Source organism: Mytilus californianus, unplaced genomic scaffold, assembly GCF_021869535.1.
Source record: "Mytilus californianus isolate M0D057914Y unplaced genomic scaffold, xbMytCali1.0.p SCAF_3, whole genome shotgun sequence".
Taxonomy (NCBI): domain Eukaryota; kingdom Metazoa; phylum Mollusca; class Bivalvia; order Mytilida; family Mytilidae; genus Mytilus; species Mytilus californianus.
The window spans coordinates 90068950-90096907 of record NW_026262679.1 but is presented as its reverse complement, the minus strand read 5'-3'; the positions used below and the strand labels follow the sequence as shown (position 1 = coordinate 90096907).

Genomic DNA, 27958 nt, shown 5'->3' with positions numbered 1-27958 from the left:
ACTGTTCGGCGCTTTTAGAAGCAGGTATTTCCGTCTAATGTTATTGAATATATTAACCTGCATTTCCAAACAATGAATACAATAAATATGAGAGCAAATAAATGGTGCATTTGATAGTTTGGCTTACATTTCCGCTGGATAGCAACTGATCCTCTGAAATTATCGTCAGAAAACATGTAAACAAGAATTTTTAAGCGAAAATGTGTAAATGTATTTTAACAAAACTAACTGTTTTGAGTGTTGTATTTTGACGTTTTAATATGACAAATAAAAGCAATTAGACATACAAAACCCGTATTTTATCTGCAAATTGGTGAAAAACTTCAAAAATCGTGTAAAAAAAATGATCGAAAAAAAATTAAAAAAGCGGAACGTCAAATTGTTCAGCGCTTTTAGCAACATGTATTTCCGACTGATCGCCCACAAATGATTAACCTGCATTTGTAGACAATCAATTGGATAATTTTTGAGCAAAGATAGCTGCATTGTTTTTTTTAAAAAACATTAGGTACTTTTAATGGACCGTCAAAAAATATGTAAACAAGAATTTTCAGACAAACATTGATAAATCAATTTTAGCACAAATATCTATCTTGTGAGGTGTTTTTCAATGTTAGAACAAATAAAATACATAAGAACTAACCACACTTTACCAGTTTTTGATCTGTTACTGAATAAAAACTTAGGAAATGGTGTAAAAAAATATGACTGAAAATGATTGACAGAAATGGAACGACACATTGTTGGGCGCTTTTAGCAGAAGGTGGTTCTGACTTACCGTTATTGAATATATATACCTGCATTTTCAGACAATAAATGCGAAGAATATGTGAGCATATATAGGGGGATTCGAAGTTGTGGCTTACATTTCTGTAATAAGGCAACAGATTGCCAAAAAATGATCGTCAAAATATATGTAAAGAAGATTTTTCATGCAAAAATTTGTAAATGCATTTTAACAAAACTAACTGGTTTGTGAGTTGTCTTTAAACCTTTAAAACAAATAAATAGCAAAAGCAATTAATCATACAATACAAGTAAGGTATCTGAAATTTTTGGGACACTTTTGAAATAGTGCAAAAAAATCTGACAGAAAATAATTGACAGAAGCGGAACGATTAATTGTTCGGCGCTTTTAAGAGCAGGTATTTCCGACCAAGCGTTATAGAATATTTAAACCTGCATTTCCGGACAATGAATACGATGAATATGTGAGCAAATATAGGTGCATTGGATTTTGTGGCTGGCATTTCTTGTAGAAAGCAACAAATCCTCCGAAATGATCGTCAGAAAACATGTAAACAAGAAATTTTCAGCAAAAATTTGTTAATGCATTTTAATAAAACTAACTGTTTTGTGAGTTATTTTAACTTGTATAACAAATAAAATGTAAAAGCAATTAGACATACAATACAAGTATTTCATCTGCATTTGGAGGATAACTTCAAGAATCGTGTACAAAAAGAAAATGATCGAAAAATAATTGAACAAAGCGGAACGACAAGTTGTTCTGCGGTTTTAGCAACATGTGTTTCCGACTGATCGCCCAAAAATATGTGAACCTGCATTTGCAGACAATAATGGGAAAATATTTAGGCAAAGAAAGCTGCATTGAAAATTGTGGCTTACAGTTTTTTTAAAACAATAGGTACTTTTTATTGACCGTCAAAAATTATGTAAACAAAAATCTTCAGACAAAAATTGATAAATCCATTTTAGCAAATGATCTCTTTTGTGACTTTTTTTAACGTTAAAACAAATAAAACGCAAAAGAAATTAAACATACTATACCAGTTTTTGATCTACAACTGGAGAAAAAAATTAGAAATCGTGATAAAACATTATGACCGAAATGGAACGACAAATTGTTCGGCGATTTTAGCAGCAGGTAAGTCTGACTTACCATTATTGAATATATAAAACCTGCATTTTCAGACAATAAATGCGAAGAATATTTCAGCAAATGTAGGTGCATTGGAAGTTGTGGGTTACATTTTCGTAATAAGGCAACAGATCCCCCAAAATGATCATCAAAATATGTATGCAAACAAGAATTTTCAAGCAAAAATTTGTAAATGATTTTTAACAAAACTTACTGTTTTGTGCATTGTATTTAAACCTTTAAAACAAATAAACCGCAATAACAAATAAACATTCAATATATTATTGTATCTGCAATTTGAGGAAAATTTCAGAAATCGTGTTAAAAAATCTGACCGAAAGTAATTGACAGAATCGGAACGACAAACTGTTCGGCGCTTTTAGCAGCAGGTATTTCCGTCTAATGTTATTGAATATATAAACCTGCATTTCCAAACAATGAATACAATAAATATGAGAGCAAATAAATGGTGCATTTGATAGTTTGGCTTACATTTCCGCTGGATAGCAACAGATCCTCCGAAATGATCGTCAGAAAACATGTAAACAAGAATTTTTAAGCGAAAATGTGTAAATGTATTTTAACAAAACTAACTGTTTTGAGTGTTGTATTTTGACGTTTTAATATGACAAATAAAAGCAATTAGACATACAAAACCCGTATTTTATCTGCAAATTGGTGAAAAACTTCAAAAATCGTGTAAAAAAAATGATCGAAATGATTAGAAATCGTGATAAAACATTATGACCGAAATGGAACGACAAATTGTTCGGCGCTTTTAGCAGCAGGTAAGTCTGACTTACCGTTATTGAATATATAAAACCTGCATTTTCAGATAATAAATGCGAAGAATATTTGAGCAAATATAGGTGCATTGGAAGTTGTGGGTTACATTTTCGTAATAAGGCAACAGATCCCCCAAAATGATCCTCAAAATATGTATGCAAACAAGAATTTTCAAGCAAAAATTTGTAAATGATTTTTAACAAAACTTACTGTTTTGTGCATTGTATTTAAACCTTTAAAACAAATAAACCGCAATAACAAATAAACATTCAATATATTATTGTATCTGCAATTTGAGGAAAATTTCAGAAATCGTGTTAAAAAATCTGACCGAAAGTAATTGACAGAATCGGAACGACAAACTGTTCGGCGCTTTTAGCAGCAGGTATTTCCGTCTAATGTTATTGAATATATAAACCTGCATTTCCAAACAATGAATACAATAGATATGAGAGCAAATAAATGGTGCATTTGATAGTTTGGCTTACATTTCCGCTGGATAGCAACAGATCCTCCGAAATGATCGTCAGAAAACATGTAAACAAGAATTTTTAAGCGAAAATGTGTAAATGTATTTTAACAAAACTAACTGTTTTGAGTGTTGTATTTAGACGTTTTAATATGACAAATAAAAGCAATTAGACATACAAAACCCGTATTTTATCTGCAAATTGGTGAAAAACTTCAAAAATTGTGTAAAAAAAATGATCGAAAAAAAATTAAAAAAGCGGAACGTCAAATTGTTCAGCGCTTTTAGCAACATGTATTTCCGACTGATCGCCCACAAATAATTAACCTGCATTTGTAGACAATAAATTGGAAAACTTTTGAGCAAAGATAGCTGCATTGTTTTTTTAAAAAAACATTAGGTACTTTTAATTGACCGTCAAAAAATATGTAGACAAGAATTTTCAGACAAACATTGATAAATCAATTTTAGCACAAATATCTATCTTGTGAGGTGTTTTTCAACGTTAGAACAAATAAAATACATAAGAATTATCCATACTTTACCAGTTTTTGATCTGTTACTGAATAAAAACTTAGGAAATGGTGTAAAAAAATATGACTGAAAATGATTGACAGAAATGGAACGACACATTGTTGGGCGCTTTTAGCAGAAGGTGGTTCTGACTTACCGTTATTGAAGATATATACCTGCATTTTCAGACAATAAATGCGAAGAATATGTGAGCATATATAGGGGGATTCGAAGTTGTGGCTTACATTTCTGTAATAAGGCAACAGATTGCCAAAAAATGATCGTCAAAATATATGTAAAGAAGATTTTTCATGCAAAAATTTGTAAATGCATTTTAACAAAACTAACTGGTTTGTGAGTTGTCTTTAAACCTTTAAAACAAATAAATAGCAAAAGCAATTAATCATACAATACAAGTAAGGTATCTGAAATTTTTGGGACACTTTTGAAATAGTGCAAAAAAATCTGACAGAAAATAATTGACAGAAGCGGAACGACAAATTGTTCGGCGCTTTTAAGAGCAGGTATTTCCGACCAAGCGTTATAGAATATTTAAACCTGCATTTCCGGACAATGAATACGATGAATATGTGAGCAAATATAGGTGCATTGGATGTTGTGGCTGGCATTTCTCGTAGAAAGCAACAGATCCTCCGAAATGATCGTCAGAAAACATGTAAACAAGAAATTTTCAGCAAAAATTTGTTCATGCATTTTAATAAAACTAACTGTTTTGTGAGTTATTTTAACTTTTATAACAAATAAAATGCAAAAGCAATTAGACATACAATACAAGTATTTTATCTGCATTTGAAGGATAACTTCAAAAATCGTGTACAAAAAAAAATGATCGAAAAATAATTGAACAAAGCGGAACGACAAGTTGTTCTGCGGTTTTAGCAACATGTGTTTCCGACTGATCGCCCAAAAATATGTGAACCTGCATTTGCAGACAATAATGGGAAAATATTTAAGCAAAGAAAGCTGCATTGAAAATTGTGGCTTACAGTTTTTTTTTAAACAATAGGTACTTTTTATTGACCGTCAAAAATTATGTAAACAAAAATCTTCAGACAAAAATTGATAAATCCATTTTAGCAAAAGTATCTATTTTGTGACTTTTTTTAACGTTAAAACAAATAAAACGCAAAAGAAATTAAACATACTATACCAGTTTTTGATCTACAACTGGACAAAAAAATTAGAAATCGTGATAAACATTATGACCGAAATGGAACGACAAATTGTTCGGCGCTTTTAGCAGCAGGTAAGTCTGACTTACCGTTATTGAATATATAAAACCTGCATTTTCAGACAATAAATGCGAAGAATATTTGAGCAAATATAGGTGCATTGGAAGTTGTGGGTTACATTTTCGTAATAAGGCAACAGATCCCCCAAAATGATCCTCAAAATATGTATGCAAACAAGAATTTTCAAGCAAAAATTTGTAAATGCTTTTTAACAAAACTTACTGTTTTGTGCATTGTATTTAAACCTTTAAAACAAATAAACCGCAATAACAAACAAACATTCAATATATTATTGTATCTGCAATTTGAGGAAAATTTCAGAAATCGTGTTAAAAAATCTGACCGAAAGTAATTGACAGAATCGGAACGACAAACTGTTCGGCGCTTTTAGCAGCAGGTATTTCCGTCTAATGTTATTGAATATATAAACCTGCATTTCCAAACAATGAATACAATAGATATGAGAGCAAATAAATGGTGCATTTGATAGTTTGGCTTACATTTCCGCTGGATAGTAACAGATCCTCCGAAATGATCGTCAGAAAACATGTAAACAAGAATTTTTAAGCGAAATTTGTAAATTTATTTTAACAAAACTAACTGTTTTGAGTGCTGTATTTTGACGTTTTAATATGACAAATAAAAGCAATTAGACATACTAAACCCGTATTTTATCTGCAAATTGGGGATAAACTTCAGAAATCGTGTAAAAAAAAATGATCGAAAAAAAAATTAAAAAAGCGGAACGTCAAATTGTTCAGCGCTTTTAGCAACATGTATTTCCGACTGATCGCCCACAAATAAGTAAACCTGCATTTGCAGACAATAAATTGGAAAACTTTTGAGCAAAGATAGCTGCATTGTTTTTTAAAGAAACATTAGGTACTTTTAATTGACCGTCAAAAAATATGTAAACAAGAATTTTCAGACAAAAATTGATAAATTAATTTTAGCACAAATATCTATGTTGTGAGGTGTTTTTCAACGTAAGAACAAATAAAGCACATAAGAAATTAACCATATTATACCAGTTTTTGATCTGTTACTGAAGAAAAACTTAGGAAATGGTGTAAAAAAAATATGACTGAAAATGATTGATAGAAATGGAACGACACATTGTTCGGCGCTTTTAGCAGAAGGTGGTTCTGACTACCCGTTATTGAATATATATACCTGCATTTTCAGACAATAAATGCGAAGAATATGTGAGCATATATAGGGGGATTCGAAGTTGTGGCTTACATTTCTGTAATAAGGCAACAGATTGCCAAAAATGATCGTCAAAATATTTGTAAAGAAGAATTTTCATGCAAAAATTTGTAAATGCATTTTAACAAAACTAACTGATTTGTGAGTTGTCTTCAAACCTTTTAAACAAATAAACCGCAAAAGCAATTAAACATATAATACAAGTATTGTGTCTGCAATTTTAGGGAATATCACGAAATTGTGTTAATAATATCTGACCGAAAATAATTGACAGAAATAGAACGACAAATTTTTCGGTGCTTTTAGCAGCAAGTATTGCCGACTAAGAGTGTTATAGAATATATAAATCTTCATTCCCTGACAATGAAAACGCCAAATATGAAAACAAATATAGGTGCATTGGATGTTGTGGCTTACATTTCTGCTGGAAATCAACAGATCCCCCAAATAATTGTCAGAAAATATGTAAACAAGATATTTTAAGGAAAAATTTGTTATCGCATTTTAACTAATTAACAGTTTTGTGAGTTGTATTTTAACGTTTGAAATAATTAAAACGCAATAGCAATTATACATACTTTATTAGAAGAATTTATGTGAAATTGGAGGAAAATTTCAGAAATTGTGTAAAAACAAACCCCGAAAGATAATTGAAAGAGGCTGCATGACAAATTGTCCTGCGCTTTTAACAGCAGGCATTTCCGACTGATCGCCAAAAAATATGGAAACCTGCCTTGGATGTTGTGTCTTACAGTTTTTATTTAAACAATAAGTCCCCTGAATTGACCTTCAAAAATATGTAAACAACTTTTCAGATAAAAATTTGTAAATCCATTTCAGCAAAATAAACTGTCTAATGAGTTGTATATTAACGTAAAAAACAAATAAAACGCAAAAGCAGTTAAACATACTATGCCAGTTTGTATCTGCAATTCGAGGAATTCTTCAGAAATCGTGTTAAAATAAAATGACAGAAAATAATTGACAGAAACACGGATGAAAAATTGTTCAGCTCTTTTATCAACAAATACTGACCGTAAAAAATATGATATTCTGCTTTTTCAGACAACTAAATAACAGTTCTTTGAGCAAATAAAGCTGCACTTTCAAATTACGGCTTACATTTTGTAAAAAAGCAAGAGGTCTTCCAAATTGATCGTCAGAAATTATGTAAACAAGAATTTTCAAGCAAAAATATGTAAATGCATTTTAGCAAAACCAACTGTTTTGTGAGTTGTTTGTAGCGTATAAAAAACAACCAAAATTATACATACTACAACAAAATTATTTTCATTTACCTGTGTTTAAAGTTATTGCAAATGGCATATATTTTTGTTCGAGCATATTGTTTTTCTTTAATTGTTTAACATTTCATACCGATATAACATGTTACTTTTATTATTCTTCCTTTAGTTTATTTATTTTGTATTTACATTGTATCATAGGTCAAATTTATTTGTTCAGTGTATGTTCAATGGTGTTAATATGTCCTTTGATTGAGTTAAGCTATTTCAGTTAATATTTTATAGTGTGTCTTTCTATGTTGTGATGTTACACTATTGTTTTAGAAAAAGGGTGAAGGTTTGGTACCATTAAAACGTTTAAACCCGCTGCACTTTTTTTCACCTGTCCTAAGTCAGGAATCTGATGTTCAGTAGTTGTCGTTTGTTGATGTGGTTCATAAGTGTTTCTCGTTTCTCGTTTTTTATATAGATTAGACCGTTGGTTTTCCCGTCTGAATGGTTTTACACTAGTAAAAATTTTTGAGGCCCTTTATAGCTTACTGTTCGGTGTGAGCCAAGGCTCCGTGTTGAAGACCGTACTGTGACCAATAATGGTTTACTTTTATAAATTTTGACTTGGATGGAGAGTTGTCTCATTGGCACTCATACCACATCTTCTTATATCTATTAACAATTTTTTATTGGCAATTCGAGAAACACTTCTGAAATCGTGTAAAAATGTGTCCGCAAATAAATGTCAGAAAGAAATGACAAATTGTTTTGCGCTTTAATAAACTGGTATTTCCGACTAACCGCCAAAAATATTCAAACCTGCATTTGGAGACAATAAATGGGAAATATTTGAGCAAATATAACTGCATTTGAAGTTGTGGCTTACAGTTTAAAAAAAAAACGGTTACCCCAATGAACGTAAACCAATATGTAAACAAGAATTTTCAGACAAAACTTGTATATTTATTTTAACACAAAGTAATGATATTTTGAGTTGTATTTTAGTTTTAAAGAAACAAATACAACACAATTGCAATTAAATATACCAGTTTTTGATCTGCAACTTGAGAAAAACGTGGAAAATCGTGTAACAAATATGACCACAAATAATTGACAGAAACAGAATGACAAATTGTTCAGCACTTTTGGCAACAGGTATTTCCGACTAACTGCCAGAGATTATGTTAACCTGCATTTTAAGACTATAAATGGAAAATATTTGGACAAAAATATAATGCATTGCAAGTTGTAGAATACATTTTTTTTATTTAAAACAACAGGTCGGCTGAAATGAACGTAAACAATTTGTAAACGAGAAATTTCAGACAAAAACTTGTAAATCCATTTAAGTTTTATTTAAATGTAAAAAATAACCCAACAAATTAAACACGTTGTATCGTAAAATGTTTCAAATGTTTTGAAATGGGTTTCAAAAAAGATATGTTCTTTACAGTTTTCAATTATTTATATTTAACAAGAAGAAGAAAATTGCAAATTACAAGTTGATAGGCTATACTATTGAAGCAAATAAAATTAGGATAAATTGATGTGAAGGATCATACATGCTAGTCATATGTCGAAGAAAAAAACCCCACCTTATTATGAATCTAAACGACACGTAAGTGTTTGCTTATTTAGAATTTTGTACGTATAGATTAAATTACACGCAAAAGCAATGATACTTTCTTTAACAGCTTTTGGTCGAAAATTGTTCAACGCTTTTACTCAGAAGTATTTTTGATGGACCCTCAGAATAAGAGTAAACTTAATTTTTCAAACGATTTCTACTTTATTTCATGTTTTGGTATGCTCATGGTGGATTAGTGGGATTTGAAATGTAATAAACCACTATTGACTCGCTTGAAGCAATTAGAATATCATTGTGATTTATGGGTTTCAATGTTTTAAAAGCAAAATCAAAATGTAAAAAAGATGTCAATGGGAAAAAAATTCGTTAAATTCAAAACAAATTGAACGTTTAATTTTAGTTTTCTGAATTTCGAACAAAGTAATTCAAATTCTCAAATTTATTGACCAATTGCAAATCTAAACGAAAAATAGTACAGTGATTTTATCCACATTTCAATTGACTGCCAGAAAATATGCAATCTTGAAGTTCAGACAGTAAATCGTGCACTCAATTGAACAAACAATATTGTGTGTGGATAACATTTCTTTTTAAATAATGAAAAGAAAATTTTCTCTTACATTTTAAAAATCTGTTTCAGATATCGTATGTTGTTTTAACAAGGAACAAGAGTCGGTAAAGAAAGGTGAGTAAATTATAAATCAAACTTGATTCTGTAAGAATAAAAATAATGAAATCTGAAGCGGGATGATGGTCTTAGTTTTATTCATTAATAAGATATAAGGTTGAAACGGGAGTTTCAAACACACTCAAAATTAAAAGATGTAAAACACGACTTCGTTGTATGGGTATTTCTATAATTCATTTCAAGAGACTTTTGTCAGAGGGGATAAATTCAAATCACTGATGCATCAATCTGCTAGTACATTGCCATCTTTCTGTAGAATTTAAGAAAATGGAATTTCTTAGAATGAATCTTCGAGAAAAAACAAATATAACACTTACTATATTAGTTGTTTTTGTACATCTTGTCTTTAATTATATAACACATGGGTTCTAGGAAGAGTCTTTATGAGTTATGTAACGTCATAGCTTACACATAGTTTTGATGATTTTTTTTGCGTTTAACTTATACACGTACGACTGAAAAACGGATATGTATGGAATAGTTGATTCCAGTTTTGTTGAGTAGGATCCGTTAAGTTTTATGACAAACTTATGATAGCAACGGTATATTATATTTTCATGTCAGCGTCCGTCCGTTCTTTCATCCTGTTCTAAATTTAAAACTTTCAAAATTATATACTAAATTAGAGCTTGACCCATATTAAGTGGTTCAATGAGATAACGTGAAGGGCACAGTGTCGTATGGCCACATATTTTGTTTCAAATGTTTTTAATATTCATGTTCATATATGTTCATCTTCAATATTCATAACTAACACTGTGATCTTATGGTAACGTGCTGGTCCAGGGTGCGAAAGGATCTTGAATTCGAACTTTAGCAGGTTCAAACCAAAGGTTGACTGCCTCTCTGCTAATCACTCGATATTTAGGATTAAGAGCAAAGATTGATCGGTCCGTAATCAGAATAATGGGTCCGAGTAGGATGACCTGGGGACTGTTACAATCTGAACTACCACTTTAAACTTTTTGGATTATCGTGACCGTTTAGTACAAAGTCAGGTTCATGTTCATGTTAATGTTCTCATTCTTAATATGCACTACATTTGCAATTATATGTTATGTTCCTACGCCCTGTTGATACCTATATTATCGCGTTGCTTAAAAAGGTAATCTTCTACACTGCATTGGGAATAAAACATATAAAAGGCAAACATTAGCGTGCCGCTTTTGCATTTATTTATTTTTTTCTATGTTTTGTTTCTTATGACACATGCTTTTCAATGATTTATACAGTATAAACAAAAATCTGACAAATCAATTGTTTGATAAATACGGGATACGTATGTATACGTGATCTTATGACAGTGACAATTAAATAAAGTCAACAGTAGTGTACCGCTGTTTGAAATTCATAAATCGATTGAGAAAAAAACAAATCCGGGTTACAAACTAAAACTGAGGGAAAGACATTAAATATAAGAGGAGAACTACGACACAACAGAAACACAACATTAAAATGTAACACACACAGAAACGAACTAAAATATAACAATGGCCATTTTCCTGACTTGGTTCAGGACATTTTAAGAAAAAAATGGTGGGTTGAACCTGGTTTTGTGGCTAGCCAAACCTCCCGCTTTTATGGCAATGTTAAATATAACATTAAAATGACAACATTACATGACAGGACTACAATACAAATAAATGGGAGAACATATAGGACAGAGAAACATACGAATGATAGCTAACAAAAGGTACAGGTTAAAAATTTAATACACAAGACGCGCGTTTCGTCCACAAAAGACTAACCAGTGACGCTCAGATCAAAAAAGTTTAAAAGCCAAAACAAGTACAAAGTTGAAGAGCATTGAGGACCAAAAAGTTCCAAAAAATTGTGCCAAATACGGCTAAGGTTATATGTCTGGGATAAGAAAATCCTTAGTATTTAGAATAATTCATACTTTTGCAAACAGTAAATTTATAACAAAAAATGACTTTATAATAGATATACATGATAACACCGAAGTGGTGACTAACTACAGAATAAAAACGAATACATAAAACAACATAAACAAGCACATAAAAATTCACAGCCGAGTTAGCCAAAGAGATCAAAGCAAAAAAAAGAAAAAGAGGTGACGTCACATTTGAATTTCCGAAATTTCCCCAAAATAGGATAGAATTAGGATAGAATTCAAGATTTGGTTTAAAATACTCATATAACATTTATTAATAACAATGAAAATTACAATACTAATTAATATAAAATGTGGTAGTAATTAGATAATTAATAGTATTATCTAGCTATGTCGGTGTTTCTTCTAAATCAAACTGTAAACCAAATATATCGCATAAATTTAGTTGACCCAAGCTAAAATCTAATTAATGAACTGGGTGATTAATTATCTTTACCATTACACACTAATACAACAGAAAAAAATAAGATTTACAACTACCACTGGATAGAAAAGTACCGTGACACGTCTTATAGCAATGCGAATTAACACTCAGCAAAACAGTCACAATCGGGAATAAGTCACGTTCGGTAATTAAAAGATCAGACGACGTAATGTCAAACCACAATCTAACACGTGGTAAAAATGTCCTTAGTTAGTTTGGACAAAGACACATCATATGGATCGACCAATTCGTGATGGTGTCCGTAAAATTTAATTTAAAATTAAGTCAGGAATCTGGAGAACAACGTGATAAATAGAAATACATGATTATTATCTTTTGTGATCATGTAAAAATTATTTAACATGGACGCAAATTTCAGTGTATGGTTTTAATAGTCTTGAAATATTCAGTTTAAACTAAAGCGACGTATTCGTTTGATGTGTTTTGTCATTTGATTTTGACATGTGATTAGGGACTTTCCGATTGAATTTTCCTCGGAGTTCAGTCTTTTTGTGAATTTACTTTTTAACAGAATTCATAGGTTGGCAATAACAAGTCCAATTAGGTCCGTACGTCGAGTTTCTTACGTTTGTTATTTTATTGGAAATCTCTAATAAAACAATAAAGTAACATTAACTTGATACATGCATTTTATGATGGTATGATACTCAACACCTAACGGGAGGGATTGTGCTTGATTTTCATATGATGAAAAAATAATCTTCCAATCAGTTTAATTGAGGTATGGAGCTAGCATGTCAGCACCTGCTAGTAGTCCTTTGTTAATTTATGTATCATTGTTATTTTGCTTAGTTTCTTTTGTTACCTTTTCTGACATCGGACTCGGACTTCTTTTAAACTAAGTTTTACTGTGCGTATTGCTGTGTGTTTGTTTATTCTACATTGGCTAGAGGTATAGGGGGAGAGTTGAGATCTCACAAAACATGTTTAACCCCGCCGCATTTTTGCGCCTGTCCAAAGTCAGGAGCCTCTGGCATTTGTTAGTCTTGTATGTTTTTTTTTAAATTTCAGCTCATTTATATGTATTGGAGTTTAGTGTGACGTCAATTTTCACTGAACTAGTACACATTTTTGTTAAGGAGCCAGCTGAAGCCCGTCTCCGGTTGCCGGATTTTCTCGCTGTGTTGAAGACCCATTGGTGGCCTTGGGCTGTTTTCTGCTCTTTTGTCCGGTTGTTGTCTCTTTGAAACATTCCCCATTTCCATTCTCCATTTAATGTGTTCATCTTTAAATTGGAAAATTGACGAAATCTAAAGCCAAAACACTATAGCAATTATAATTGCATTGTGAATCCTGATCTGAATTTTGCAAATCTTAAGGCATATACAAAAAAAGTTCATAACGAAAAATACAAATACATATAATCAAACTTAGTCAAAGTTAATTGTATACCATATTATCGGAATGTCTCGGAAAATGTTAACGATATTGACCTACTCAGAACGAACAAGAATTCCGTTCTATTATCAACAGGTATTACATAGTAATTGCAAATCGATAAAGTAATTTTGCTTAAAGTTTTAATAATCTGTAAAGAATGATGTAAACATGAAATTTGAAAAGATAAATTGTGTAAGGTTTCGTTGTGTTACATATTTAGAGGAGTTGTCCGATGTGCATAGAAGGAGGGGCTTACCCTGTCGACACAACTGTATCTCTTCTTGAAGTTCATGCGATTGTTTGTTACTTTGAATTATATTTCCTTAATGAATTTTTATGATTTGAATATCGGTAAACTTATATTGCCTCTAACTTACCAAGATTTTTAAAAGCAAAAGGTGATGAAAGAGGATGGCATGCGAAAAATCCTAATCCGTCTGATGTGCATGGCTGGTGATGCATGCATAGCATGAGGAACTTACCCTATCGACCATTTTACTCGAAAGCAATGTCATATTGCAAATCTTTTTCTGAAATTCAAGGACAGTCACTTAAAACATCCACCAAAATCTGGATGAAAAGTGCCTCAGCGCTTTTACTAACAAGTTATTTCAATTGACCGTCAGAAAATATGTAAACCTGAAGTTTCAAACAATACACTGCAAATAAAACTGAATTGTTTGTTGAGGAGAATGGTCACGAAAGCCTAAAGTTGGCCCTATAAATTGAACTTAGAAATGATATATGTAAAGACCTGTATTTACGATCTAAAGTATGCTTTTAATGTCTGTTGTTCCTATTAACAATGTTGACTGCTTTAAATGTATGATAACTTACTTGCTAGCTTTTGGCCAAATTGTCTGCTTTATGCATTTGTAAGGTATTTTTCCTTTCAAAAAACATACGCCACCCTAGTCGACCAAAATAAAATTGTTATACAAAGATGTAGGGACTCTGTGGGATTCTGACGTTACCGACTTTAAAACTGTCACAATTTTGGCAAATCCTTTACTCCTTATACTGAAAACAAATAACTGCACATCCAAAGAAGCCCTTCAATATTTTATCAAGCAATTACTCTACAACTAATCATCTTGTATAATTTTACCACAAAACAGAGGATGAAGTCTGATTTTGAAAATTTTTTAGTAACATTTGTCTTGTGAACGTCAATGATTTGCGACTCGCATCGCATCGCTAATTTTAAGACACAAACAAAAATTAAAATAAAAAAAAAAAAAAAAACAGAATATTCAGCATTTTATGGCTTCAATCGTTAAAGACATGTAGAAAATCGAGATAATGGTTTTAAGCGACAAAAAGTGCATTTATTTCAAATTAATTGAAAAATCTAGTCTTCTGTGTAATATTTCGTATTTTATACCAGTCTCATTCAATTCTACAGACTTAAAAAATTCAAATCATGTCTTTCGTTTAGAAAAGTTTGTTTTGATACAAAAACCGATTTTCATTTTAAGATTGGTCAATCACTAGAAACAAAACATAGTTACAGCATCTATTTTTGCCATAATAACGTCCGTCTATTTCTATCTGAAAAAGCGAAAAAGAAAGAAGCATTGTTCATGTCAATTTCGTATTTCAAGAAAGCATGTTTTTAACCTTACTTAAAATTATTAGTTTTTTGACAGGTGCCTTATTTCGAACGGCAACTATTAAAAGCATATTCATGACAACAATGTGTCAATGTGAAGCTAATGTTACACTGCTTCTACTCTAGAATTTGCAAAAGTAAGCTTACTATACAAATCATTGTTCTACTAGAACAACCTAGAGAGTCGAGTGTTTAACATGTTAGCCAACAAGGTAACAACGAGCAGGCAGAACTGTGATCCATCTGCGCACACAATGATGATTCCGAGCTAATAACCAGACTTCGCCCAGATTCCGATAAAATTTATAATTTTGCATGGCCCTAATAGTAAAGTTTTTTTCAACGGACCGTCGACTGAAATCACGACCCCATCCCTTCTCGCGACAGGTAACAATCATTCATCCCAAATCGACTATTCATATGCACGATCCATTTTTTGTTTTGTCAATTCCATCGAGGTGTCGATTATAATTGTTAACGATAAAGATAAAAAAAAAATGCCTATTCCATAAAAAATGCTAATTACGTTTCTTTATACGAAATAAACATAAATTAAGTTTATGGGTTTTTCTTCTTTTCTTTTAATTTTGGAAAATTTAATGTAGCTGACAATTTTTTTTAAAGAATCCGATCGAATAAGAACTTGCCAAATTGCATATACCCCTGACTACGGTTGAACAACTTTTTGGAAATGTAACGACTTACTCTAAGCATTTTTGTGTCATTGAGTCGATGCCTCATTTACGTATACCATACATCTTCTTTAATTCATATTTCAAAGACCAGGAATAAATAGATAAATAGATAAATAAAACACTGTCATAGTTTTCATTTAAAAAAAACAATAAACGCAGAATACAAAACCTAGTCAATCTTAATTCAAGTTGCCTCAATAAAAGTTACTATACTGGTTTCATAAAGATCAATTGGCAAATTACAGAACAGTGATTTGGTGATTTGATGATTTGATGAAAATAATAGAAAATCATTCTCTGTATTAGTACACTTTCGCAAAGTTTCTGGCGCCGTAAAACGTATAATGAGGAAAACTAGAATATAAATTTTTATTAAGTGGTACATACAACAAAATATTAGTGATTAAACAGGATAAGTATGTGATTGATTATGGATTGTTTAACGTCTGCATTGAAGGATTATTCTACAAAAAGGTGTAGATTAGTTTATTTGGATTAGGTGAAATGCAACAAAAGTAATGATCAAAGATGTGATTTACTAATATGAAATATAGTTTCGTTACAAGCGACAGTTAAGTCTGATAAAGTGACAAATCAAATATGCTGCAAATATGTATATTGCTGTTGCCCACGCAAGACCAAGGAACTTTACCATAAGACCCTTGTAAGATAACAGATGGAGTTTGCAAGAACACAGTTATATGAGCACTTGTTCTTCCCAAAACATCACCAGATTATGGAACAGCATGCCATCAACTACTGTAGCCTGCAACACAATCGACACCTTCAAGTGTGAGTTGCAGCAGACAAAGTTGTGTTCTTCCATTCTATCTTTGACTAAAACCAGTAATCATTCTTTATATAAAATAAATTGATACCAAGTCTGTAATATTAGGTTAATTTATATATAAATTATGTGACCCGCAATGACATTTCCAGGCTTATGGCAGTTAACGTCATAATGAATAAAAACGTCGATGTAACGTCACGTAACGTAATCGGGGCACCTGCTTTTGAATGTCCAATTATATCATGCGGTAAAAGAAAGCTTTATTCTTTCTTGACTTGGAGAAATTTGAATTTTAAATTAAGATATACAAAACAAGTAGATTGTTTCCGTAAAGAAAAAAATCCCTTTTTAGAATCGCGTTTTAAATCACACAATTTATCTTTTAGAATTCATTCCGTGATTCACTTTCTCCTTCATCATTAATATGTTTTCGGCTTACAAAATGATTCAAATTGTATCACTATTGGCAGATATTATTTAGAACAAAAAAGTAAACCGAAAAATTATAAATGATGCGTAAATTAACTTCCTATCCCGAATCAGTTTTGAAACTTACGAAGAAAGAAAATTGTAAAAGTCATTATAATTTTGAGTGCAAATTCCTGTACATTGTTGCTATGGGAACCGAATGGTTAATATAGATACAAAAATTCTTAAATTATTTAGTTATCAAAGTTTCAGGTATATTTTGATTAATTGCAAAAGACTTGACCTTCCCCTTAAAAAACAAATATTTCAAACATAACCACAATAGATGCACTTGCATGAAAAAACGATTTTTTTTCCTCAAAAATTAATAAAATCGTAAAAAACAAAAATGACCTTAATTCTGAAGAATCTAACAAAATAACTTGTCAGGGTGTTTTGAATCTATGTATTGTAACGCCCCTGGTCGAGCATCACGAAGCTGATATTTTTGTGTGTGTATATTTAATTATTATTAAACACGAGATACAAGATACACCTTGGTAGCAGGCCTGTCAATAACTTTCATTGTTAAATGTGAAACTGCAATGGTAACCTGCAAATAACTTGGTGATAGCTTAACTGAGCAGTCTAGACACTGGTTTCTAACTCTTAATAAGATGAAATATAACAAAAACAGTTATAAGTTTCAACAATGACTATTTAATAAGTTATAAAATATCAATATATATCATAAATAAATACCCCAGAGCAAAAAACAGTACAGGGATCCCCCCTGGACGTTAATCGACGTAAAAGTTGTAGTTTTCGTAGAAAATGATCTAGGTCACTTGGTCAGGTAATAAATATATATATATATCGGGGTTATTAACCTGGTAATGGTTTTAAGTTGAAAGGTTCACAGGTGGTCAGCTCTGATTAAGGTTTATGGAACTGAAACAATGGTAAAGGTTCCGTGAGCTGTGAACTGCCAGAATTGTCTGCTACAGCCGTATTTATACTTCCGGAAGTCCGCGGACACAGAAAGTGTGTCCGGCAAATTAACGTAGTGATTGGTTGTGAAATCACATATATATAGTAAAGGGCTCTGAAAACTAGGCCATCTCTGTCAATTTTGATTGGTCTAGATAACTGGAAGTTCCCACGGCAATAATATAGAAAATGGCGCAAATACAAATGGAAATGTACAACTGTCGAGGGAAAAAGGGAGATATGGGCTTATCAAAGATAACCCTTAGGGAAAACATACCCTTGTTACAATATAGACCCTTAACGTTAATTGATAAAACAGGTGAGCAAACGGGACAACCGATATATACAGGTCAAACTAAAGCTTGGAACATGTCAAGGTAACCCCCTGGTCAAACAGTGAGAACGAACCCTGTCCTAACTATTTCCCATAAACAATAATATAATACATACAATACAATATAATACGGCCGCGATACCTGAAATATGAAGTGTTCATATCCATAGTCCATAGTCCTCTCGTTCACAGTGGCGTAGCTTGCATTCTGTTATTACCGAGGCAGGGGTCTAGGGTTGCAGCCCCCAGAAGCTGTTTAGGTTTTGCAATTTGAACAAGAAGAATCTATTAAAAATTATAACAGTTCTTTTATTTAATTTCATCATAATAATGTTAATATGCCTTACACTAAGTTATACTACAGATTTATTAGTTGATTACTGGTACCTACATCATTTTCAATCAACGGTTCAGATGAATACATAAATGTTCTCAAATACATTTACCACTATTTCAAATTGAATCCTTTCAGTGAACTCAGATTTTTTAAATTCGTTGAGAATAAAAGGAGATGGATATGGGGTATACTTTAATGACACAGCATGTCAAACAATACAGCTAAGAAACCATGTCAATTTACGTACCTTATTTTTTTTTAAATTTAGATTTCACCTTGCGCTTTACAAGTGGACGCAACAGCAAGATTCAAAACGTGCACTCTGCAATGATGATAATATGCTCTTGGTTGGTTTTGCTGTATGCAGGTTTTAATACCAGAAACATTACCAGACATTACACTAGCACCATTTCTTGATCAACTAAGAAATAGACACATGCTACATGTAAAACGCACCACGGCACTTTTATGGGTTGTGTTTCGCCCTGATAATTCTTGGAATGTCTTCAAATTCTTACATGGTTTTCCTATTGTGAAAGTGACAACCGTTGAAGTACTAACGGAAACATTTTCGTTTTTCTGAAGTCTTCATAATAAATGAAAACAGTATTTGGTTGAAGTTTTTATATAGAAACAGACATTTTTACTATATATGTCGCTGGAATAAATGACTCCGTTTTTATATAGAAACAGACATTTACTATATATGTCGCTGGAATAAATGACTCCTTCGAGTATTTCAAATTCCCTGCTATTGAAAAACTATAAAATTTTAAAAAGCGAGAATAACACTTTAGAACAACATACAAATCATTATTCTGTGCATATTGATTAATGTATATTTTATTCTAATTTATATGAAAATCAATGAAACTCTGTACTAATTTGAGTACTACACGTATTACGGAAAATGTCAACACACAACGATGTTTCAATTTTAGACGTAACCGGTTAAATATGAGGGTTTGAATGGGCGACTTCAAATATTTATTTTAATCCTTTTTGTCCATAATTTGATTTCCTTTCTTTTATATTTCAGCACCATTTTAAATTTCTGTAAACTTCACTCAGACCCTCATATTCTAGGAATTATTCTCACACAAAATTAATAATTTACCGGGTCGTGAAATGGATCATCATCTATTCTACTGATTTTGCTTGGGGTAGGATTTAAATTTTTCAGCTTCAATTGTGTCGACTTCTTTTGACTCTAACATATTTAGAAAACTACCGCAAAGGGGTCGGGATTTCCAGAGGGAAATGTTTCCACAAGTCTTGCATAACGCCCAAACGGTATGAATCAATAAAGGCAACAAGACGATATACAAGTTGGTTTAGTAGCGAGTCTGCTGCATTTTGTGAAAAAAAACCCAGTTTTTTATTTTGTTTTTAATCATTTTTTACCTAGGCAACTGCCTCGGTTACCTCAACGTAAGCTACGCCAATGGTTCATAATATATAAACAACAGTGCAGCTTAGAGTAGTGGAACACGAAAATGAAAGTGGAAGTAGGAATGAACTCTCTGAGCAACACAAGAAAAGAAAGATACATGATACATATAAACCTATCATCCTTAACTCCTACCCTTAGGCATAACAGTATACTTCATTAAAATGCAAAAAAACTCATTTTGACCCTGTTACCTCTATAAGGCTTAAAATCACTTAGCTGGTCACGTATAGTAAATGTATATTTTAAGACGTATAATCAATAATTCATAACTCATTTTCAGCTAATAGTACTTTATTCGATCAATATCGTCCTGTCTATTTATTTTGTTGGTTGTCGTAAAAGGAGGCAAAAATTACACATACCATATATAAATAAAGAGATATTGTATGATTGCCATTGAGATAACTATCCACCAGAATTCAAATAAGTGACTATAAGGAATTATAGGTCACCGTACCTTAAACAACGAGAAAAACACCATAGCGTATAGTCGGCTATTAAAAGTCCCCGACATGAAAAAATGAAGAAAAAAAAAAAATCAAACGTGAAAGCTAACAGCTTAATTTATAGAAAAAACAAAATTATGAAAAAAATAAATAAATATGACAGACATAAACCAACGACAAACAACTGAACTACTTGTTCCTGGCTGAACATATTGTAATTATTTTTATACTGATAATTTAAAATGACATGAGTACAGATAACTCTCAAAGATTTAATTTCCATAACTTTTATGCCTTTAAACACGCAAGTTGAGTTCGCATTTATTCCCATACAGCATTCATCTAATTAGAATTGTCAAACATCATTACAGTCCATGATCTTCCATTTCTAACAGACTTATTATATTCTACTTTGTTAGTGACTTACATGATCAATGTTAAAAGGATATATTTCATGTCAAATCTATTTGTATATATGAATATTCTGCAATTTGATCATGTTAAAAAAGGGGAAGATGAACATTTAATTCTAAAAGGGCAATAACTCATCCTAAACTATCCAAATCACAGTTTTCCCGCCAATATTTTTGAAAGATTCGTAATGTATAGTATAAGTACACTGCAATCACGTCAAAAACTCCTACAGAGTTCCTATAAGATGTTTATGGGTCAGATAAACGTCCCAACAAAAATTTTACGGTTGTCCTCGTATGTGGCGAATGTTGTTTGAAGAACAAAATATTAAAATTTTAACATAATAATAGTCAAAACTTTGATTTTCTTAATGAGGGTGCACATTTTGACATCATAAGTCTTCTTATGCGTCAGAGCTTGTTGAACTTTTATTTTCTTAAAAAATATTTATTTCTATTACTTAATAAATAAAAGTAAACTTCAAAATAATTATGGATTCCATTGAGGACTACGCTAGAGCATGGACTAAACGAGAAGAAGTTGAACTGGACACCTTGTCAAAATGGGTCAAAACAATCGGGTCTCCAACATCTCCGAAAGGTGATATTTCATGATCCTAAGTTTAGAGAACCCCATCACATCAATTGGAACCATTACTTCAAAATAATTATGGATTCCATTGAGGACTACGCTAGAGCATAGGCTAAACGACAAGAAGTTGAACTGGACATCTTGTCAGAATGGGTCAAAACAATCAGGTCTCTGATAAAACGTCGCATTCATAAGTTGAAAAACTGTGTAAATGACCGACCAAAGTCCGTTTTTGGAGACAAAGAGGTTGTGAAATGTCTGTCATCTCTTCACGATAAGTATGTTGTTGATCCTGCGGACAAAGATTCAAATAATATTGTCTTTGTATGTAAATCGTACTACTACGAGTGTCTTGTACAAGAATTAGGAATAAATGAGAACTCATTTTACAAAAACATATCATTTGACAAGGATGAGATTTTGGCGAAGTGCTTCGTGGCTTCAATGAACATTACATTGAACAGCAAATCGGAAGACTTACCTTATTTGTATTGGATATCTAAGCTTCACAAAATTCCGTACAAACAACGGTACATTGCCGGCTCATCTGCATGTTCGACGAAAGAATTGTCCATTAGATTGACAAAGATTCTGTCCGCAGTAAAAGAGAGTCTTCAGAAATACTTTGAAACTGTTTACTCGCGTAGTGGTATTATCAATATGTGGGTTCTAAAAAAAAAACTCTAAAGAACTTCTTGATGATTTTAAATCTCGATCTTTCTCTGAGTTCCTTCAGACACTTGTCAAAAACAAGAAGATCAAAGAAGCCAGATCCTTTTATTTCACATTCAGATATATTGATGATGTTCTTTCCATTAACAATCCAAACTTTTCTGATTGGGTTCCATCAATATATCCTCCAGAACTAGAAATTAAAGAAACAACAGAAACGGCTTCCTCTGCCTCATTTTTAGACTTATACCTCGAATTTGACATAAGCGGGCATCTCAGTACCAGAATTTTTGACAAACGAGACGATTTTAATTTTGAAATTATCAATTTCCCCCACCTTAGTAGCAAAATACCATTTTCACCTGCATATGGGATATACATTTCCCAACTCATTCGGTATTCAAGTGCTTGCAGCTGCTACTCAGACTTTGTAAAATGTCACCGGTCTTTGAGCAGAAATTTGATGAACCAGGGGTGTGTCAAAGAACGTCTCGTCCTTTTTCTAAAAAAAAGTTCATCGGAAGATACCAAGACCTTGTTGATAAATATTCCGTATCAACTTCACAAATAAAAAACGATAATCTTGAAGTATAGATTTTAGGTACTGACGTTGTTTATCATCTTAATAACGTGTTATAGTATTCTTTTATTTGTCTTTGTAAATTATTACTTTTACTGTTTAGTCTATTTTTTGGTAATGTCCAATTTACGTGGTTCCGTACTTGATATCCCGTCATTGTGTTATTGTGCTATGGTAAATTTTTGTATTCTTGTCTTTCGATTTTGCTAATATGCTTTGTGTATATGCCTTTTTGCTTTTCTTTGTTGACATATTCGTTTATTTTTATAATGATTGTTATTATAACACAATGTTGACTGCTGTACCCCTATTTTTGGCATCTTACCTATTATGCCTGTTTGTTTTGTTCACACATCGTTGTCAATATAATGGAATTGTATGCGACTGTCATACAAGTGAGAGGTATAGCTAGCTATAAAACTAGGTTTAATCCACCATTTTCTACATAAGAAAATGTCTGTACCAAGTCAGGAATATGACAGTTGTTATCCATTCGTTCGATGTGTTTGAACTTTTGATTTTGCCATTTGCTTAGTGACTTTCCTTGGAGTTCGGTATTATTGTTATTTTACTTTTTCACGTTATGTTAGGGCCTATATTGACCCTTCGTGAACCTACTCCTTTTACAGATTATTAAAAAAAAAATTGTTTAAATTCTGTATTTTTTTTTCATGTATGCTTTTATATTAAACACAGATAACAAGTAAAAAATATAAAGGTAATGGTTCCGAGAGTGAAGGTTATTTTACTTGAAAAAAAGTATTCAAAAAAATGAAAACTATGAAAACATTTGAGATTAGATATAAGCAAACATCCTATGTCTAGCTTGCATTTAAAAAAACCCATCGTATTTGTAATTAAAAACACAGCATAATCTTCTAATCTTTAATTTCACCAATTGTCAATTGTGTAATATTCGCAAAAGTCACATTTTAAATGAGTTAAGATTTGCAGTACGGATTATGAATGCATAAAAGGACGAACTTACCCTGTCGGAGAAACCGGTATCACTTCTTCTCAAATTGATGCGATTCCATCAGTTTTAATTTTTCAACCTTATTTGTATCTTCTTAAAAAGTAAAATAATAAAAATACCGAACTCGAAGCAAATTTCTAAACGGAAATTCCTTTATCACATAGCAAAATCAAAAACTCAAACACACCAAACGAATGGAAAACAACTGTCATATTCCTGACTTGGTTCAAAGATTTTCTTATGTAGAAAATGACGGATTAAACCTGGTTTTATAGCTAACTTGAGGCTTTTATGAGATTTTAATATCTGTATTCTAATGGTGCCTCTAAATTACTCTTATTTAAAGGTATATTGCGGGCTCATCTACATGATCCACAAAGGAATTTAACCAAAAATTTGTCCACAGTGAAAAAGGGATTACAGAAATACTGTGACACTGTTTATTCACGTACTGGCAATAGCCATACGTGGATTCTCTACATTCAGAAGAACTTCTAGCAGATTTAAAATCCGTTCTTTTTCTGAAATAAATTCTAGCAAAATTTTTGATTTTTCACCCTTTAAACCACCATAAAACATGAAAAAATAAAACCCATGTTAAAGAAATAATCCACAATGCTTTCATCCATAAAATGATACCATACGCTACAAATTATGGTTTTGGTATATAATTCTACACATTTTGTTAAAATCAGCCCGAAAATAAAACATGCTACACAGAAGAACAAGTAATCAGCATGCTGGAATTTCTCATTGATTATATATTTGTTGAATTTGGAGGTAGACTTTTCCAGTAGGTTGTCGGCAGTCCCATGGCAACCAACTGTGCATCTCTTCAGACAGAACTTTTCTTATCTTCATATGAGCCAAAGTTCCTTCAGAAACTTCTAAAAAAAAACTAGAAAATCAAAGAGACTTGATTATTTATTTCACATACAGGTATATGGGTGCTGTTCTTTCAATTAACAATCAAAACTTTTCTGATTGGGTCCCATTACATATCTTTCTAAACTAGAGATTAAAGAAACTACAGATACAGTTTCCTCCGCATTTTTTGTTAGACATTTACCCCAAATTTGATAACAATTTTTCTTCACCTAAGCAGCAATATTCAAACTTTAGCCGCGTATGGAGTATACATTTTTCAACTCATTCGACATTCAAGAGCTTTAAGCTGCTACTCAGACTTTGTAAAACGTCATCTGAACCTGGATACGGAATTAATGATCCAGGATTTTGTCAAAGAACGTCTCGTTCTTTTTCTCAGAAAGTTTGTATTTAAAGTATATTAAGAACCAAGATAAATACATGAACTATTCAGTGTCTACTTTACAAATAATAAAAGATGGTCTTGAGTTATAGATTCTAGATGCTGACGTTGTATATCTTTTTAATTTTCTTTAGTTTCGCTGTAATTTGTCTTCGTGCTATTGTGTTTGTTTTGTCGTATGACTTATGACGTGTTTCGGTATTTATGGATCCCGCCATAGGGTTTTAGACTTTTTCACTTTGGACATTCCTTGTGCAGTTTGTCCTGAGATGCGATTCGGACACAAAGAGTTTTTACAGGGTTGTTTATATTTTGTTTACCTTTGTATTTATATTTACTTCATTTTAACTTTATCGAAGAAAGTAAAATAACAAAATGCCAAACCCCAAGGAAATTTCAAAACGGAAAGTCCCTTATCAAATTGCAAAATCAAATGCTCAAACACATAAAAAAGAATGCCATATTCCTGACTTGGTACAAGCATTTCCTCATGTAGAAAATGGTGGATTAAACCTGTTTATAAAGGTGTATACTATATACGGTATGTACTATCAACGACAATTTGTTTTTTTGGTGACGTCCTTGTCAAATTTATGTCACTGATGAGTCTTTTGTAGACGAAACTCGTGTCTGGCTTACAACATTTTAATCCTGGCATTCATGATAAGTTTATGACAATAGAACTTATCGCTATTTGGAAATATGCGGCGCTTGACCCAAGAATCTGGCCTCTTGAACTATTGACGTCATACAACAATCGTTTTTCCATTGTTACGTCTGATATTTTCTATTATTACGTCAAAATGTTACGGGAAACTCTGCGATGTCCAGTAATGGCGGGAAAATAGGATAAGGTGTATTAACTGCCCCTTTTTTGTTGGCGTCTTTGTAAGGTTAATTTGTATATTTTTTTTTATTTTTTAATCATCAGTTTTGTTGTACGTCTGTGTTGTAATGTTTTCACAGTTTAGGCTACTGGATCCCAAATATAGTCAGAGTAACTTATTGTATCTGTTAGGGCTGCTTTCTCAATTTTGACAATATAACGGAACTATAAACAAATGTGATACAAGTGGGATGTTTAGTTAGCTGTAAAACCAGGTTTAACCCACTATTTTCTTCAGAGTATGGCAAATCTTTTTCACTTGTTCTGTTGATTTGTCAGTTTTTAGGGATTTCCCCTTTTTGAATTTGCCTGAGTTTGGTATTTTTGTTATACATTTTTTCACTAAATATAACTGCATTGTGATAAATGGATAAACATATTCAAAAGCAAAATGAAATATATGAAGATATCTTCATGTAAATCTTTAAATTGTTAAGCAAAGATAAAATACACACTTTTTTTCTTCAGAAATTTACCCTTAATTTGGTCAGTTTTTATCGTTCTCCCCTTTATTGAATATACCTTGGAGTTCGATATTTCCGTCCATTTTGTTTCTGTATTTGTCCAAATCATAGAACAAATCTGAACAGCAAATTGTTCATGGCTTTCATTATTAAATTATATGAAATATGAAATGATATTTAGAAAGTATAAATGAATTATGAGTCATGGATTGAAATTTCTGCAACGGTTAGAGTCAATCACAAATTCCACACAAAAGCATTGTTAATTTCATACCAGTTTTAGGTCTGGAATTCAAGGAAAGTCTCGGAAATTGTAAAAAATATTCAACGACTCTCAAAAAGAATTTTGCACCTTTATCCACAGGTATTTCCATGCATTTGAACATGGGTAAACCGCTCTCGTCTAAATATACAATCAATAAACGGTCAGAAAATATGTAAACTTAAAGTTTCGGACAATAACTTGAAAAAGTTATTGTCTCTTTGACACATTCCCCATTGTTTAATGTATGCATGTAAATATCTTCCGTTATTGCATTTTGCATTTAGAACATTTTCATTTTTTGTTTATCACAATGCAGCTAAATTTGACTCTCATAAATCCATTCCCCATTTCCATTCTCAATTTTATTGGTATTTGAGAGACAAGTTTTTGAAATCTTACACACAGTTCACCAAAATAGTCGTCTCATCTTTAAATTGATCGATTGTGTCATATTCCCGATAATGCCATTTTGCCTGCATATGGATTCACAGATCTACTAATGCGAACATTGCAGGAGAGGCTTACCATGTCAATGCATACGGTATCCTTTTGAAGTTCTGGCAATTCCCTTAGATATAGTTGTTAACCCTGATTTGTAGCTTCTTAAAAAATTCTTGAGATTTGAATATCGTTAAACACTTAATTTGCAAGCGGAACTAAAATATTTGAAAAGCAAAATGAAAATGAAAGAATATGTCTATGTACCAAACATTAAAGCATAAAGAAATGACAAATTGTATAGTCCTTTATTTAAGGTTAGTCACTAAAATTTTTTAAGATATCGGCAAAATTTTTAAACGCCGGAAAATTAGTTTCAAGTTTGAGATAATACATTATAAAATCAAAAGAGGAAATTAAACTGCATTGTTGGGCTTGGATTACAATGATTCTAATGAAAACAAAAATAGAATTGCACTTTGAAAAATAAATTGTTTCAGATAAGAAATTTTCTTTGATAATTGACATTTATGTATATGAAGCAGAAAGCAAGGCGATTAAAAAGGTTATAGCAATTCTGTGTTCATGCACAGTTTATCTCCTTTAAACAAAGCAATTTAAGACCAGATATTAGAAAGCATCAAATATACTAGGATACATTAATAAAACACCATATTTGTATTTAAAACGACAAGTATATATATATTATGTAATAAAAAAAACTTTACAAGTGAAAACAAACAAAACACCAAACATCGTTTAATTCATTTCGTTTTATCGTACATTGACAAAATTGACAAAATATGAAAGAAAAATGGTTTGGCACTTTTACAAACATACATTTGCAATTGACAAATTGATGCATAGCAGGATGGGCTTGTCCCGTACCCGTAACTAGTACTGCTCCCTTTAGAGTTCATGCGATTTCCTCAGATTTTGTTTTTTACTCTGAGTTTTGTAGTTATAATGGATTT

At 31.7% G+C, this 27958-nt stretch overlaps 1 long non-coding RNA gene across 11 annotated transcripts in view; it reads left to right on the top strand.

Annotated features, from left to right (window-relative positions):
• The window catches only part of LOC127735369 (uncharacterized), a 187876-nt gene that overhangs the window by 127367 nt on the left and 32551 nt on the right, over positions 1-27958 (top strand). For 9 of the 11 annotated variants that reach the window (XR_007998369.1, XR_007998362.1, XR_007998367.1 and 6 more), the window contains one exon: positions 9576-9620. This is a non-coding gene — a long non-coding RNA (uncharacterized LOC127735369). Of the gene's footprint in view, positions 1-9575; positions 9621-12994; positions 15773-18797; positions 20526-27958 lie in introns of those variants that run through there. The other 2 variants (XR_007998361.1, XR_007998368.1) reach the window with 2 other exon arrangements.